The sequence below is a fragment of the Schistocerca piceifrons genome, chromosome 2, assembly GCF_021461385.2.
Source record: "Schistocerca piceifrons isolate TAMUIC-IGC-003096 chromosome 2, iqSchPice1.1, whole genome shotgun sequence".
NCBI lineage: Eukaryota > Metazoa > Arthropoda > Insecta > Orthoptera > Acrididae > Schistocerca > Schistocerca piceifrons.
In genome coordinates, this window is record NC_060139.1 from 738,921,125 (window position 1) to 738,936,222 (window position 15,098).

Consider the following 15,098-nt stretch of genomic DNA (forward strand, 5'->3'; position numbering starts at 1 on the left):
TTAGCACTCATTTGGATGACCTCACTCTTTTCATTACTTAAGGTCACTTGCCAATTTTCGCACCATTTAAGTATCTTTTATAAATCGTTTCGCAATTACTTTTGATCTTCTGATGAGTTTATTAGACGATAAACGACAGTATGATCTGCAAACAAGACACTGCTCAGATTTTCTTCTAGTCATAGTAACCTGTTAAGAACACGGGAAACCAACAGATAGGAACAGAGTGGAATTACGGGATAGCTGAATAATAATAAATGGCACGACTTGTGATTCAGCAGGCGCGACATTCCGTCTACCAGCTACGACCACTGCTGACACGACCGTACGTAAGTGGGAACAACCTATGTTGTACTCGCCCAAGATGGCGCTAGAGGTGCTGCCTACCCAAAACTTAACCTTCCTAAATAATACCCTGAATCCAGAAATGGCAAAACGAGAGAATTACAGCCGAACGAATCTTCCACCACATACAAGAATACCGCGATGGATTCCTCTAAAACAAAGAGAGCTCGTGTTTCACAAGAGTGATTTTTTTGTTTTTTACATTTTGTGTTGGCTATTTTAAATTGTTTTCTTGGAGAAATTCATAATGCTCGAACGCAATATATGTTCCAAAATCATACTGAAAATCGACGCTAGCGACATGGATCTGCAATTCAGCGAATTACTTCTACTTCCTTTCTTCGGTAATGGCGTGATTTGTGCTACTTTCCACTATTTAGGTACGGATCTTTCGACGAGTGAGCGATTGTATATGGTTGCTAACTATGAAGCGACTGTATCAGCGTGCTCTGAAAACAATGTGACTGGTATAATAACTGAACCGGAGGCCTTGCACTTATTGATTTCTGCTGTTTCGCCACACTGAGTATATCTACTTCTAAGTTACTCATGTTGGCAGTTGTTCTTGATTCGAATTCTGGAATATGTACTTCGTCTTGCTTGGTGAAGAAATTCGGAAAACCGTTTTAGTAACTCTGGTTCAGTGGAACTGTCATCAGCAGTAATGCCATTGTTATCGTGCAGTGAAGGTATTCATGGTGACTTGTCGCTGATGTACTTTACACATGACCAGAATCTTCTTGGGTTTCCCACCAGTCTTCCAGACAGAGATAGGTTGTGGAAACTATTGAAAGCATTTCGCATTGAAGTTCGCGCTAAATTTCGAGCGTCTGCAAAACTTCACGAATCTTGGGGATTCTACGTTCTTTTAAATTGTCGTGTTTTTTCGTTGCTCCTGCAACAGTGTTCTAGTTTGTTTTCTGTACCGTGAGGGATCAGTACCATTTCTTAATTATTTATTTGGTATCTATCTCTCAATTGCCGTCGGTACTGTTTCTTGGAAACCTAACCACATCTGGTCTACACTTACACAGCCAGTCTGGAAGGAGTGGAGACTGTCTCGTAGAAAGGCTTCAAGCTGATTTTTATCTGCTTTTTTAAATAGAGGTTTCTTGCGTTTATTTTTGGTGAGAATGGATGTTACAGTATACAATCACAGTAAAAAAAACCTTGTGGTTACTAATTCCTGCATCCGTCTTGATACTCCCCGTTTGCTTATGATTATTTTTGCTAACAGCTCAAGTATTTTTCGCAATCATTTAAACTTCGAGTGGTCTCCTGAACTAATAACTAATTGTTCAAAATAAGTGGTAATTTCCAAGAACGCTTGCAAACGATATATATTGAATGCGTAACTGTCGTGGAGCAAGATATCGATTTTGTTTACAGAATAGGAACTTCTACGACAAAAGACGAACGATACTGATGTCGGTTATAGCATTGGCAACGACAAAAACAATGACGACATTGTATGTATTTTCACTTACCTCAAGCGTCGTCGATGATTTCGTCCTGGACAATTCCGCGTGATGTGTATACTGCCGATAGAAGTCCGCTTTTTCCATAGCCGTGAAACTATCTAGCACTCTCTCTTAAGGAAATTGTCTCATAAGGTAGTTTTATACCACATAAGCGCCAATTGTGGAAGCAGATGTACTGAAAAATATAGAGATCATCTCGGTCTCCCGATCGTCCTTCTCTTTTGATGGATGATTTCAGGGATTTTCACAATCACTCGATGTGCTGTGTGTCCACAGACAGATCATCAGACGACAAGACTTCGGCAGAATGGTTTACAAACTCGTGGTGAAATCACTCTTATTTCAGATTGTTGTACGAATGGAAACTGTAGCTGCTTCGGTCATCTCTACGAGGTTACTGAAAATAAATATTCTTTACCACTTATTATGTGTCAATGCTGTCGCTCGAAGCGAGATTTTTTGTCGCAGATTAGGTATCATCGCCGTAAACAACATTGGTACCTTGCTCCGTGACAGTCACATGTTCTTGGAAATTACCAAATAATTTTGTGAGAAAGGATTCAGTACGATTTCGCACGACGTTTTATGCCTACCACTGAATTTAAACATGAATTTTCGCCAACCCCGGAATTTACACAATTTCAAGTAAAACATGCCACAGATTCTACAAAGGACAAACCGGTAGCAACATCAAAATTAGATATAAAGAGCACACCAGAGAAAGTGAAAACATTTTTTCAACATCCACGAACAGAAAAATACGACGTAAAACCTGTAAACGAAGCACTAGAAATCGTCCATGTTACGCAGAAGGCATTATTCCTGAACATTCTTGAGGAAATAGAGATATATTCATATGCATACACCAACCCTACAAATTTACTTAACGAACAAACCGACATAAAGCGCAAGAAGTACATAGTAAATTTTATTCAAATTATAAATAAAAAATAAGAGTAAAGTAATAAATCAGAAACGCTAAATAACACATATCCATAGTAACAGCGATAACAACGTGAATAGTATAAAACAAAGACATAACACCAACATAAATCACACAAAATAAGAAAATTATTACGAAAAGATAAAAATATAAAATTAAAATCTCAAATAAAACTAAAACGAATTCCAGACAAAAATATAATTAGAACAACCCCTATCAAGCCCGCCCGGTTGGCCGTGCGGTCTAACGCGCTGCTTTCCGGGCGGGAAGGAGCGCCGGTCCCCGGCATGAATCGGCCCCGCGGATTTGTGTCGAAGTCCGGTGAGCCGGCCAGTCTGTGGATGGTTTTTAGGCGGTTTTCCATCTGCCTCGGGGAATGCCAGCTGGTTCCCCCTATTCCGCCTCAGTTACACTATGTCGGCGATTGCTGCGCAAACAAGTTCTCCATGTACGCGTACACCACCATTACTCTACCACGCAAACATAGAGGTTACACTCGTCTGGTGTGAGACGTTCCCTGGGGGGTCCACCGGGGGCCGAGCCACACAGTAACCCTGGGTTCGGTGTGGGGTGGAGGAGGGGTGAAGTAGACTGCGGTAGTCGTCGTGGGTTCAAATGGCTCTCAGCACTATGGGACTTAGCATCTGAGTTCATCAGTCCCCTAGAACTTAGAACTACTTAAACCTAACTAACCTAAGGACATCACACAAATCCATGTCTGAGGCAGGATTCGAACCTGTGACCGTAGAGGTCGCGTGGTTCCAGACTGAAGCGCCTAGAACCGCTCGGCCACACCGGCCGGCAGTCGTCGTGGGGTTGCAGACCACTGTGGCTGCGGCGGAGACGGAGCCTCTCCGTCGTTTCTAGGTCCCCGGTTAACATAACATAACATGCCTATAAAAGTAATAAACAACAACTGAATTTCGACACATCACTTATTCATAATGGCAACTATGTAAAAAGATAATACGCTGTCCACTGTCATCCAAGCTGTCAAGAGAAATACAGCATACACAAAAACCAACTAAAATCAGATATACATCCCCATTGTACATTTAAGGAGAAAGAAATCATTCTAAAAAAAAAGGTAGGACATGGCAGCAACGATATTACATGTAAGGTAAAAACGCCTAACGATGTATTATAACTTTTCTGATCATAGTTACAGACCATTATATTGAGACCATCGCTTGCTTATGTATTTGTAGAGCATCTGGTGATGGCAATATGCCGAAATTGACTCCCGTGAACGATTCATAAAACAAAAACCATTTAAACAACACTATAGCTTTCTGATATTCGTAATAATACCTAGTGTAGATTGAAATCACCATAAACTGTAAGTGTTTGAGTGGGGTACCTATTTGAAATGTTCTTCAACCGAATCATCTGTGTTAAAGTTACCAACCATTAATTTATTCCGGCTGTCAAGTACAACATCTACCCACTAACTCACAGGAACTATTTACTTCAGTTTCATTCAAAGTTAAACATCCTCTGATAGTAATAAACAGTCCACCATCAACTGTACTTAATCTGTCCTTACTGAACACGATTAGATCCTTTGTAAAAATTTCGGCTGAACTTATTTCTGCCTTTATCCAGCTTACCGCACCTATAACGATTTGAGCTTCAGCGTTTTCTATTAGTGCTTGGAGCTCTATTTTTTCCCAACACAGCTACGACAGTTTATAACTACAATACCGAATGTTGCTAGGTCTGCCTTCGTCTTGTGTTTGCCCTGCACCATTATAGACTGACGAGCTTTCTGTGGTTTTCGGAGAACCTCTAACCTAAAAAACCGCCAGTCCCCTCCACCAGTGAAGCCGCTTCCTTGTGTAGCGGAACCCTGATCTATTAAGCGCAACGCTGAAACCAACCACCCTATGACGCAAGTCGAGAGATGTGCAACCTACACGGTCACAGAACCATCTGAGCCTCTGATTCAGACCCTCCACTCGGCCATATACCAAAGGACCGCAGTCAGTTTTGACTACGTGACTACAGATGGTGAGCTCTGCATTCATCTCGCAATCAAGATTGACAGTCCTTACTACTTCATCTAGCCGCCAGAAACCAGAGAGAATCTCTTCCACTCCAAAGCGACACACGTCGTTAGTACCGACATGAGTTGCGGTTGGCTGCACCCTGTGCTCTTCATGGTATCCGGAAGCACCCGTTCCGCATCGGGAATGACTTCTCCCGGTAAAGATACAGAGTTCACACTAGATTCCCTTCCCACCTTTCCCACCTGGCAGCCATATCCCTTAGAGGCCCTTGTGTTGGAACTCCCAATTACCAGTAATCCCACCCTCTGTGAACGCCCAGAACTTGCGCCCCGATGTGGAGCAAAATGATTTCAAGCAAAATCACTTAATTTGCTTCGACATATTCCGCTACAAGTACCCGAACGACATGAACTTGATTTGTTTCAACAGTGCATTGCGATATTAAAATAATTCGTTAAATAACGCTTACGTTCGTGTCAGAGATCGCACGCACACACACACACACACACACACACACACACACACACACACACACACACACAGACACGACAGGGTCATGCGTACGTGGCTGGAGCAGACAATCCGTGTGATGTGGGTCACGCACTGGAGAGTGAAAAACACGGTTTTTTCTCGTCTGTAATGGGACGGAAAGCATTGGTTTGGTCCGAAAAAGTGAGGAGATTTACTTCACCTAACAGTATTACACACGTAGAATAACGAGATATGTGGAAATTTAGGACGTGATCTGGCTTTTAGGTACGTCACCACATCCCAGATTACTTTATTGTCATATTTGTATGATTAACAGAAGCCAATAAAACACGAAGAATAGCAAGGGAAATGTCCCATCTTCCCAGTCCAGACTACAATCTTTAAGTGTGCTGCGTGGCGTTTTGAGCTCGCTGAATGGTATATGTCTCTGAACTGCTGTCGATAATGTTTTTCTGAACCAAACCACGTCTGGTCTACGCTTACATAGTCAGATGGGAAGGAATGGAGACTGCCTCTAATTGTCATTTTCCGCGTTGATGCTCTATCTCCAGACAGAATTCTGTGTCGATAAACCTAGAACAAAAACTCATCCCTATGACAATTATACCAAACCATTATGGCAACCATACACTAATGATATTCCCTGTTTGTAAACAAAGATCTCTATAGCGGCTCTCTAACACCGTTCAAGGATATGGCGAGTCAACGAACGTCAGCCCGTCGCCAGAAATCGTTCGATAAATCAGCCGACAGCTTGGTCATAGTACAGCTGATCTCCTTCCCCAGTTTTTGATGGGTTCAAGGAGGTTAGGATCTATTTCATCTTCCATGGGCGTGATGGACGCCGCGACGGCTCTGCGCTTAGAGAAGTGTGCAACTCTTGCTATTTAAAAGACCCCAAAAAGAAAATGCCGTGTACTGGACATTCTTCCCTCAGCTATTGAATGAGCGGACAAATTTTACGAATGTATACGATGAAGAGAGAGAGAGAGACCCAGAGAGAGAAACAACTTTGAAATATAGAAAGGTCTTGATATATTTCTTTATTAACGCTTAATAAACAACTGTGCGATCAAGATCTTTGTATGTTCCAAAGTTGTGCGAAATCTGCATGGTCGCCTGCCTCTACCATGTACATATTTCTCCATTAAGTAATGGAGAGAGAGAGAAGCATTCTCGAGATTACAAACACTTTGCACGACATCCGATAAATTCAGCAAAACGGTTATATATCAATTAACCCTTAACGGTTGTCATTCAGAAAGACAATCACAAATTTTAAAATAACACACTCTGAACACATTAATCACTGAAAGTGGAATCAGATGGTACACCCCGTTTGCAAACCACCTCATACAACAGAATCACCACCCTACTCATATAAACATGCCGGTAAGCGACTGATGTCCACCTAAGATAAACTAAAGAAAGACACACCAAAGTGACATTAAACATAAGTTACGTCACGTTTCTCACCAGAGTAAATTCTTTTTGAGGTTATAATTTACATCTAAAATTTCCGATAGAATTTTGCCTACTGGTGGTCTCCAACAAAGCCTCAGTTTCAGTCCACGTATTCCGAGCAACACGTCGATTATGAAATTTTTCGTCTTCAGGAAGCAATACGCTCCTTTCTTGGAGCAAACTTAACAGCTTCGCAGAGTCAATGTTTCTTGTATGAGAAAGTGTGCCGATTTGACAGAAGTCAACATATGAATTTGGCCTAAGTATGTACTTTCGAGTAATGAGATCCACCGATTTGAGAACATCAACCATCTTCGCTCGATATATGACTCTTTCGATATCGATGCCAATGTGATAGCAGCCTTACAAACTTAGTTCGTTTTTTAAGTCGTTGTGAAAAATACGCTATTTTTATCGACAGCCGTATAATACCTGCCAGCGGGAGCTATGGTTCTTATGGCTTGTTGCCGAGTGACGCAGTACACAGCACACTTAAGGATGGTAGTGTGAATATCGGGAAGAAGGTAACGCTTCACATCCTATCTTTTAAACAGCCAATCTGTTAACAAAGGGAGTCCACTGGCTACGGCTTCTATTTTCACTTTTCAGCTGGGAGTGTAAATGCCAGGCGACTCAAAAACGTTAGTAGATGGGCTTTCCCAGTGTCTGCGGAGCCTCGTGCGTATCGCCTGCCGCGCGCGGTCTCACGGTTGCGACATTTCCCCAGCACCGAGACTCTGCAGTGAGCTTGGTGTGCGTGTGCTGCAGAAGCTTCTGCGTATAATTCGAGACGTGGCGCGAATGGCCGTCCGCCAGAGCGGCGGACGTTCGCAACGTGAAGTAATTCTTTGAATGAATAAATACGCGATATCATTTAATTGATAACCCTGAGTGATCGGACACGGAGGGGAAGAAAGTCCATTTTTCCGAATGAGAAGTGCATAGGTGCGCGATATGTTGTTGCTCGATCAACCAAAAAGCACATTTGTGCGAATGTATGGTTCTGCCATGATTGATTTTAGTACTTGTAATAAAAGCAATAAATCCAAAAATTTTGGAATACAAGAATATGTAAATAGGAGATTCATTCTAATGGACGAACCAAATTTTGATAAAGACTGTCAAAATAATACAGTTTCCGTAAAATGTGAGTCAGATTACATTATGTCCAAAAAGACTCCTGCAATAACCCTTTACAAATTGTTAACATTAAGTTTTCCTTTATTACGATACGTTCTTTTATATTTATTCTCTTCAGCGGAACAATCAAGGGATTTCGTTGTAGATGCAGGTGTAGCAGTTGCTTGTGCACTTGCCACTTTTGTGTGATTACTAGTAGTAACAGCCTTTGTTATTTTCCATTCTTTTTCCTGAGGATGTTCACCAGGAGGTTTTGAACCGTTCTCACCAATATTTCGAACAACTGTTTTCAAATGTATAGCAGCCTGACCTGATGCTCTGTAAACTACTACTAGTATTTTTCGGCCTTAGAAGTTTTATCAGGATCCAAACCATATCACTCCAAGGAAAAGAAAAAGAAAGAAAACGACGCACCGCGAAGGAACTGTCCGAATGGGACGGAAATCGGTGGATGTGATGTACATGCACAGACAAACAAATGACAACAATTTCAGAAAAAATTGGATGATTTATTCAATAGACAGAGTTTCACAAATTGAGGAAGTCAGTTACGGATTGGTCGGTCTCTTAAATTGACAACGGCCGGGAGAGCGGTGTGCTGACCACACGACCCTCCATATCCCCATCCAGTGACGCCTGTGGGCTGAGGATGACATGGAGGTCGGTCAGTACCGTTGGGCCTTCCGAGGCCTGTTCGGACGGATTTTAGTTTTAGTAGCACATTGGTCCACCTCCGGCTGTTACGCAAGCTCTTATTCTGGGTCGCACTGATTGACAGAGTTATTGGATGTTCTCCTGAGGGACATCGTGCCAAATTCTGTCCAACTGGCACGTTAGATCGTCAAAACCACGAGGTGGTTGGACAGACCGCGCCACAATGCTCCAAACGTTCTCATTTGGGGGGAATCCGGCGACCTTGCTGACCAAGGTAGGGTATGACAAGCACGAAGACACAAATAAGAAAATCTCGCCCTATGCGGGCGGGCATTATTATGCTGAAATGTAAGCGCAGCGTGGTTTCAAATGAATGGCAACAAAATGGGGCATAGAATATCGCGACGTACTGCTTTGATGTAAGGGTGCTGCGGATAACAAAAGAGACGTCATGCTAATAAAAAGACATGGCACCTCCAAACCATCGCTCCTAGACTCCTGGTTGTTGGTCAGTGTGACTAGAGATACTTGCGTTGGTATCCCACCATTGCCCGGGACGTCTCCAGATGTGTCTTTGGCCTGTAACATCATTTACTGTTGTATAACTGTCTTCAGTGATGAGTACAACTTCCGACCGAGTCCTGATGTCCAGCGAATTTAATTAAACACATGTTACAAATTAAAGAAAAGATGTTGATTTATTATTACTTAATCTCATACATAAGTACATTCAATAAATACTCATTTTTCCTCGGTCAAAACCACCTTCCATATGGTAGTATTTACCATACAACTTTTCTATGCACTCTGAACTCTGAATTCAAAAAAATGTAACCCGCTCAAAGGCTACTATAAAATCACCCAACTCGGAGGCAACACACTGGTAATGTTGTAGAATATCCCACATGATGTCATTAATCACATTCTTCACATCGCCACCTAATGGGTGTATCTGGTCAGCAGCGAGGAATGTAGCACCACATAGCACTCGGATGTTTGCAACACTTAGCCGTTTTAATACTACAGTATACATCGCCATACCATCCAGTAGTTTCAGTGCTGCATCTCTAAAAACCGCACTAAGTCGCCCGCTGCTGGTAAACACATTGATGTTGATGTCGATGTTGTCTGGCCTGAACTCGTCGGTTAATTGACACTCAATGCATAATAGTCTATTTCACAAACGATTTGCATGAGTTGAACCTTCTTCCAATGTACCACCACGTTTCTGTTCCAACTACCATCTGCCATAAGTCGATGTCAGGTGAGATGCCAATACTAACACGCTGCGATTTGCGGTCGCTCAGATGAAACAGACTAGGTGATCTGGTGGGTTTGTATGTACAGACAGACTCCCTCCCTCCCTATCCCCATCTCTACCGCCGTTATCTACCAACCACCTCCCCCACACCCACCTTGGGGATATTTTACCATGTGAAAACAAGTCTAGGACCATCCTCGATAGCGATTGACTTTTTTGTATACGAAACTAAATGAAAAAATTAATGTTGTAATATTAATCGAAAATTCACATTACTACAGTGTGTGTGTGTGTGTGTGTGTGTGTGTGTGTGTGTGTGTGCATGGGTGCGTGAAAGTGCTCCTCCACACGTGTGTATCCACAATGGCTTCTTTAATGAGAGAACATCTAGAATGTAGATAAGACAACATTGAACCCCTCAACCAGTACCGTAGTTTAGTTCAACATGCGATGTGAGAGGCATTGGGGTAGCCCGCCCTAAATCCGGAATATATGCTGTGAGGTTGACATCTGTCGATATTTAGCCATTACCTATGAGGCAGCAACTATGAAAGGCTGGATTCTTCTACAGAGTGAATCACCTAAGACTTGCACCGCAAATATTACGGAAATAGAAAATGCTATTGATTTGCGATATTCGCAGAATGGATTGGAAGTCAGGGGCTCGTATTGTTATCCAACCAACAGATTGTAATAATCTGTAGAAAGTATAACTTTTGCGCAAACATACACATTTTTAAATGGAACAATGCCTATTCACATTTAAGAACTGGAATTAGGGTAAAATAGAATGTAAGCGGTGTTTGTCGCAGCATTCCAATGCGAGTCGTTTATGGGCTGTACAATAACGCTCGTACAATAACTGTGGCAGCGCACACTAAAGAACAACAAACGTACATACGCCACTTATATGAATTCTGAACAGTAACAACATAATTTACCATCACAGGTTGTGTTCAAAATGATCGCGGCTGCGACAATACACCCTTCCTCTCAGTTATGGAACGACTGCTGCACACGTGCCAGCATTTCAGTGGAGACCTCCGAGCAGACTGCAATAATATGTCGTCACTTATCATAGGGTGCAGTTGGTATGTCCTTGTAGACAGGGTCTTTCAGCTTCCCCCGTGGAAAAAAAGTCTACAGCTGTCAGATCGGGGAATGGGTTCATTGCTACCAATGCAACGGTTTGGGAACAACTCGTGAAGACATGCTGTAGTGCTTCGTGCACTATGGGCTGGACAACCATCATCAACCATCATGTTGGTACCACAGGTTCCTTCTAGTCTGCGGAGGAACGTCGCCAAGCATCTGTGGGATACGGCTGTTAGGAGGCTGTGATACTTGTGTGCGTTCAGTGTTCGTCTATAAAAAGGCGCCTATGAGCGGATGGTTCAGTATCCCACACCGTACGTTTACACTCCATGTACGCTGATGTTCCTCGTGACGAAGCCAACGGGGATTGTCAACACAGGTGCAGCGCATGTTTCGGAGGTTTACCTGTCGAGTATGGTAAATGTGGTTTCGTCACTAAGCAAGATACATGTTACATTTGGAGTAACCTGTCTTAATGCCCATGCACAGAAGTTAACACGATTCTCGTAATCATTTCCACGCGGCACTTGATGGAGATGGGGATGGATCCTATGTCGATGGAGAAATCGTTGGACGCTTGCCTGACTCATGCCACTTCCTCGTACGACTGCGCAGTTGCTACGGCGCGGATCAACTGCAACAGTGACATTAATTTCCCCTCTCCTGTCGTCACTGGTTTCCTTCTGCTATGTTGCCTAGGTGTTACCCTACCACTTTCACGTAGCTAGTTGAAGAGGTTAGTAAACAACTGGCGAGCTGGTTGGCGTCTATTGGAATATCTTGCCGCATACACCTACAAGAACGAACTGCTTTCTTCCTACACCCTCCATGCACCATGAGAATGTCGGCTTTTTCTGTACTGGTAAATTCCATCGTTCACTCACGACCTGCTGCTTGGACTATCACACAGTAACTTACTAGCAAGTTGCAGTGCACTCAAGGAACACACAACCATACTATAAGCAAACATAGTACCTAGCAACTACGCACGTTGAATGGCACAGAGAAATATAGGTGTGGAAACTTTTCGAACTAACATATCTCGTAAACAACTCGCATTAGAATCCTGCAACCAACACCACTGACATTCTAATTTACAGTTTGTCAGTTTCAGTAGACATTGTGTATGTTTGCACAAAAAATACACTTTCTAAGTATTATCACAATCTGTTTCTTGGCAAACAATACGAACCTCGACTACCAGTCGATTTTGTGAAAACCGCACATCAACAGCACTTTCTATTTCCGCAATATTTGCTCTACAAGTCGGACGACGACTCCAGCGTTACCCACAACCAGTATTAAACGTCCCTATATCGACCGACCAACTGTAACAGATATTGAACTCCATCCCGAAAACCGGCATCCGGCACCTGCATAACACAACGCACACACGTTCGTATGATGACATTCAGCATTCTGGCGGTTACACGGGTTATTAATGTTCAGCATTTCACATTTGCAATGGCTCGTCTCACACTTTCTTTAACTCGTGTTCCTGCTATGTTAATGAATTAAATATGTAGAGAAATGTATTCCCGAAATTTCATTACACTACATTAATAATTTTTTGGTGTTGCGATCTTTTTCCGCAGTGTGCTTCCGAATCGCAGTAGATCAGATGTTTGCAAGGAAATCAGTTAGCATTATATTATATGAACACAGCAAAAATACTGAATTCAGGGCAACAGAGAGCATGAGGGGCGTGTTTCAATTGCAACCATGTTAGCAGCATCACGCATACCCATCACTCACATGTGGTCCATTAGTTCACCTTTGGGAGTATCCGAAAAACTGGAATGAGTGCTGTGGTGTTTAGATTATCATCTTAGAATGGCTGGACCATTTAGAGGCAAAGACTAGGATATTTTTTCTAGATACGATACTGATGTGAGTGACCTTAATTGGATGTTCCAGTGTTTTTGCTTTCATGCTTTGTATTCAATTTAATGGGACCTTGAGAGATTCGCAAGACGTTTTTACAGTGCTAAGAGTTCAGAGTAGTATTTGCGGCGAGTGGAATCTTTGATTATACTACCGCCGTCGTATTACATTATACTGAGTGTGGACTGGAGCATTATAAAGCTCGTAATTTCGCCCGCGGAACGATTATCCTGCGCGTGTAACAGCTGACAGCGAAACCGGCTCTGATAACCGGATGTGAGTAACTGTGGAAAAGCAGCTCTGAGTTCTTGGAAGCACAACGTGACTGAAAACAGGTCCGGGGCCTTGTGATAATCTTTTTTCCTACCCCTCCACCCGAAGGCTATTATTATTCCATACTAACACGGGGCTAGCGAACCAACATCAACTGCTAAGGAAAAACCAAGAGACTTAACGATTAATGTTCATAGAAGTGGTGCAGTTAAGGATTCATTGACGCAGTTTACCGTAGTCTTGTCATGCAACGAGTGCATGGCGAACGCCTTGATTTAAATAAAACGCAATCTCATTAAAAAAATAAACGTGATTCATTCTGTAATGACTGATGTAGCCGATCCACAAAGGCTTGGTGTAATAGAGGTCTTTAATAAGTGTGTTGCCTACAAGTTTTGTAAATGCTTTCACAGTCGACTTCCTTGCTGCCAGAAAGACGTATGTTCTGCAGCAGCGTACAGTATTACGAGAGGTACATCGATGAGAATGCATATGTTATCTATTTTATTCCAAACGCGTCCTGACATATATTTGTTTATCCACTCCACTAATGGTACATACGGTTCTTGAAATTGTCCACTTGTTGGTGAAGATGTAACACACACAAAATTCTTGACATGTTCACACACCAAAGAATAGAATCGCACCTTCTCTAACAGTCCAAGAAGTTTCGAGAGTGGATAATTAAAAATAAAGAAAGGTAAAGACCGTTTTTCTTAAGGCTTCATGTGTTCTCCATAGTCCCCCTCACCCTAACTCACTTGAGTACAAGGCACGGAACGATCATTCAACCAGGTGAAACTGTCAGAAAAGTCCTTCTTTGAGACGTTCAACTCGCCCGACACATTCGCTTCTGCCTCGGTTATGTTATCAAAACTTTGATCTGTCAAATTAATTTCTGCAGTTGGTCGTTCTTTGCTAGGTTCGTATTGCTAACGTGAAGTCTCATCACCTTGGTCATTTTTTTTCCAAAAGAGAATTGTCTGTGTTTTGCATTTCAGTCAAGTCGTGGCAGACATCCATGTTGTCTTTTTTGTTCAAGAGTTAAACTGTGCGGAACAAACTTTGCACACACGTTCTCTCCTGAACCTATTGTAGAATGTCTTGAATACTTTATTTAGAGATGTTTCTCCATTGTGATTTTCAACACAGCGTTGTTGATGTACTACAGCCGCATGTCCACTACCTAGCACTGACTGCCCTCAACTGGGGTACATGGCGTAAGAGGTACACAACAGTGCCGCGAGCCACCACACAGGCGTATCAGTCGCCTGGCGCCTTCTCAGTTCCGAGAAACATTCTTGAGATGGTGCTCGCTAATCGGATCACTTTCTACTTCTGAGCACAGTCATCAGCGCATTGTGTTTGTCCGCCGATAGTGTTGCCAGCCGCTAGAGAGATCCCTGGACTACTTTACTTCCGCTGGTACAGGCGGAGATGGAGATCCTCTCGACGACAGGCAGAAAAGACGAGTCGCCAGTGGATACTCTCCCATTTCCGTTCCTACAATTCATCCACTCCGACAAGTGCTAACGTTTCCTCCAATTACGCTATGGAGCACAGATCCACGAGTTACGTTCAGTAGACAACAGTACCGACTCCGCAATAAATTCATGATGGAAAAAAATGTCAGCACAAAGAAGGAGTTGTACGAAATAAACAAAACTTGGTAGGCGTGTTTCTACATCTGTTATGCGCCAATTGCGTAATAGTAGGGCCACAATGGGGATAACTATAAGGTCTGCTTTAAATACAACGGTCGTGAACGTTAGTTACCCTTGAGATTGGACTGTGGAGTTGATGTTAGTCAAGAACGCCTTTCAAGCGACAGAGACGACATTATCAACACCTCACTGAATTTGAACGAGGTCGTGGTAATAGGACTACGAGAAACTGGATGTTCCCTCTGGGAGACTGCAGAAGGATTTGGCAGAAATGTAGCCACCGTGCGTGACTGCTGGTAGTAATGGTCACGAGGATGCACGGTCGTAAGAACATTGTCCTCTGGATGACCACGTGGAAGTATCGACAGGGATGACAATCGTGTTCGATGTATG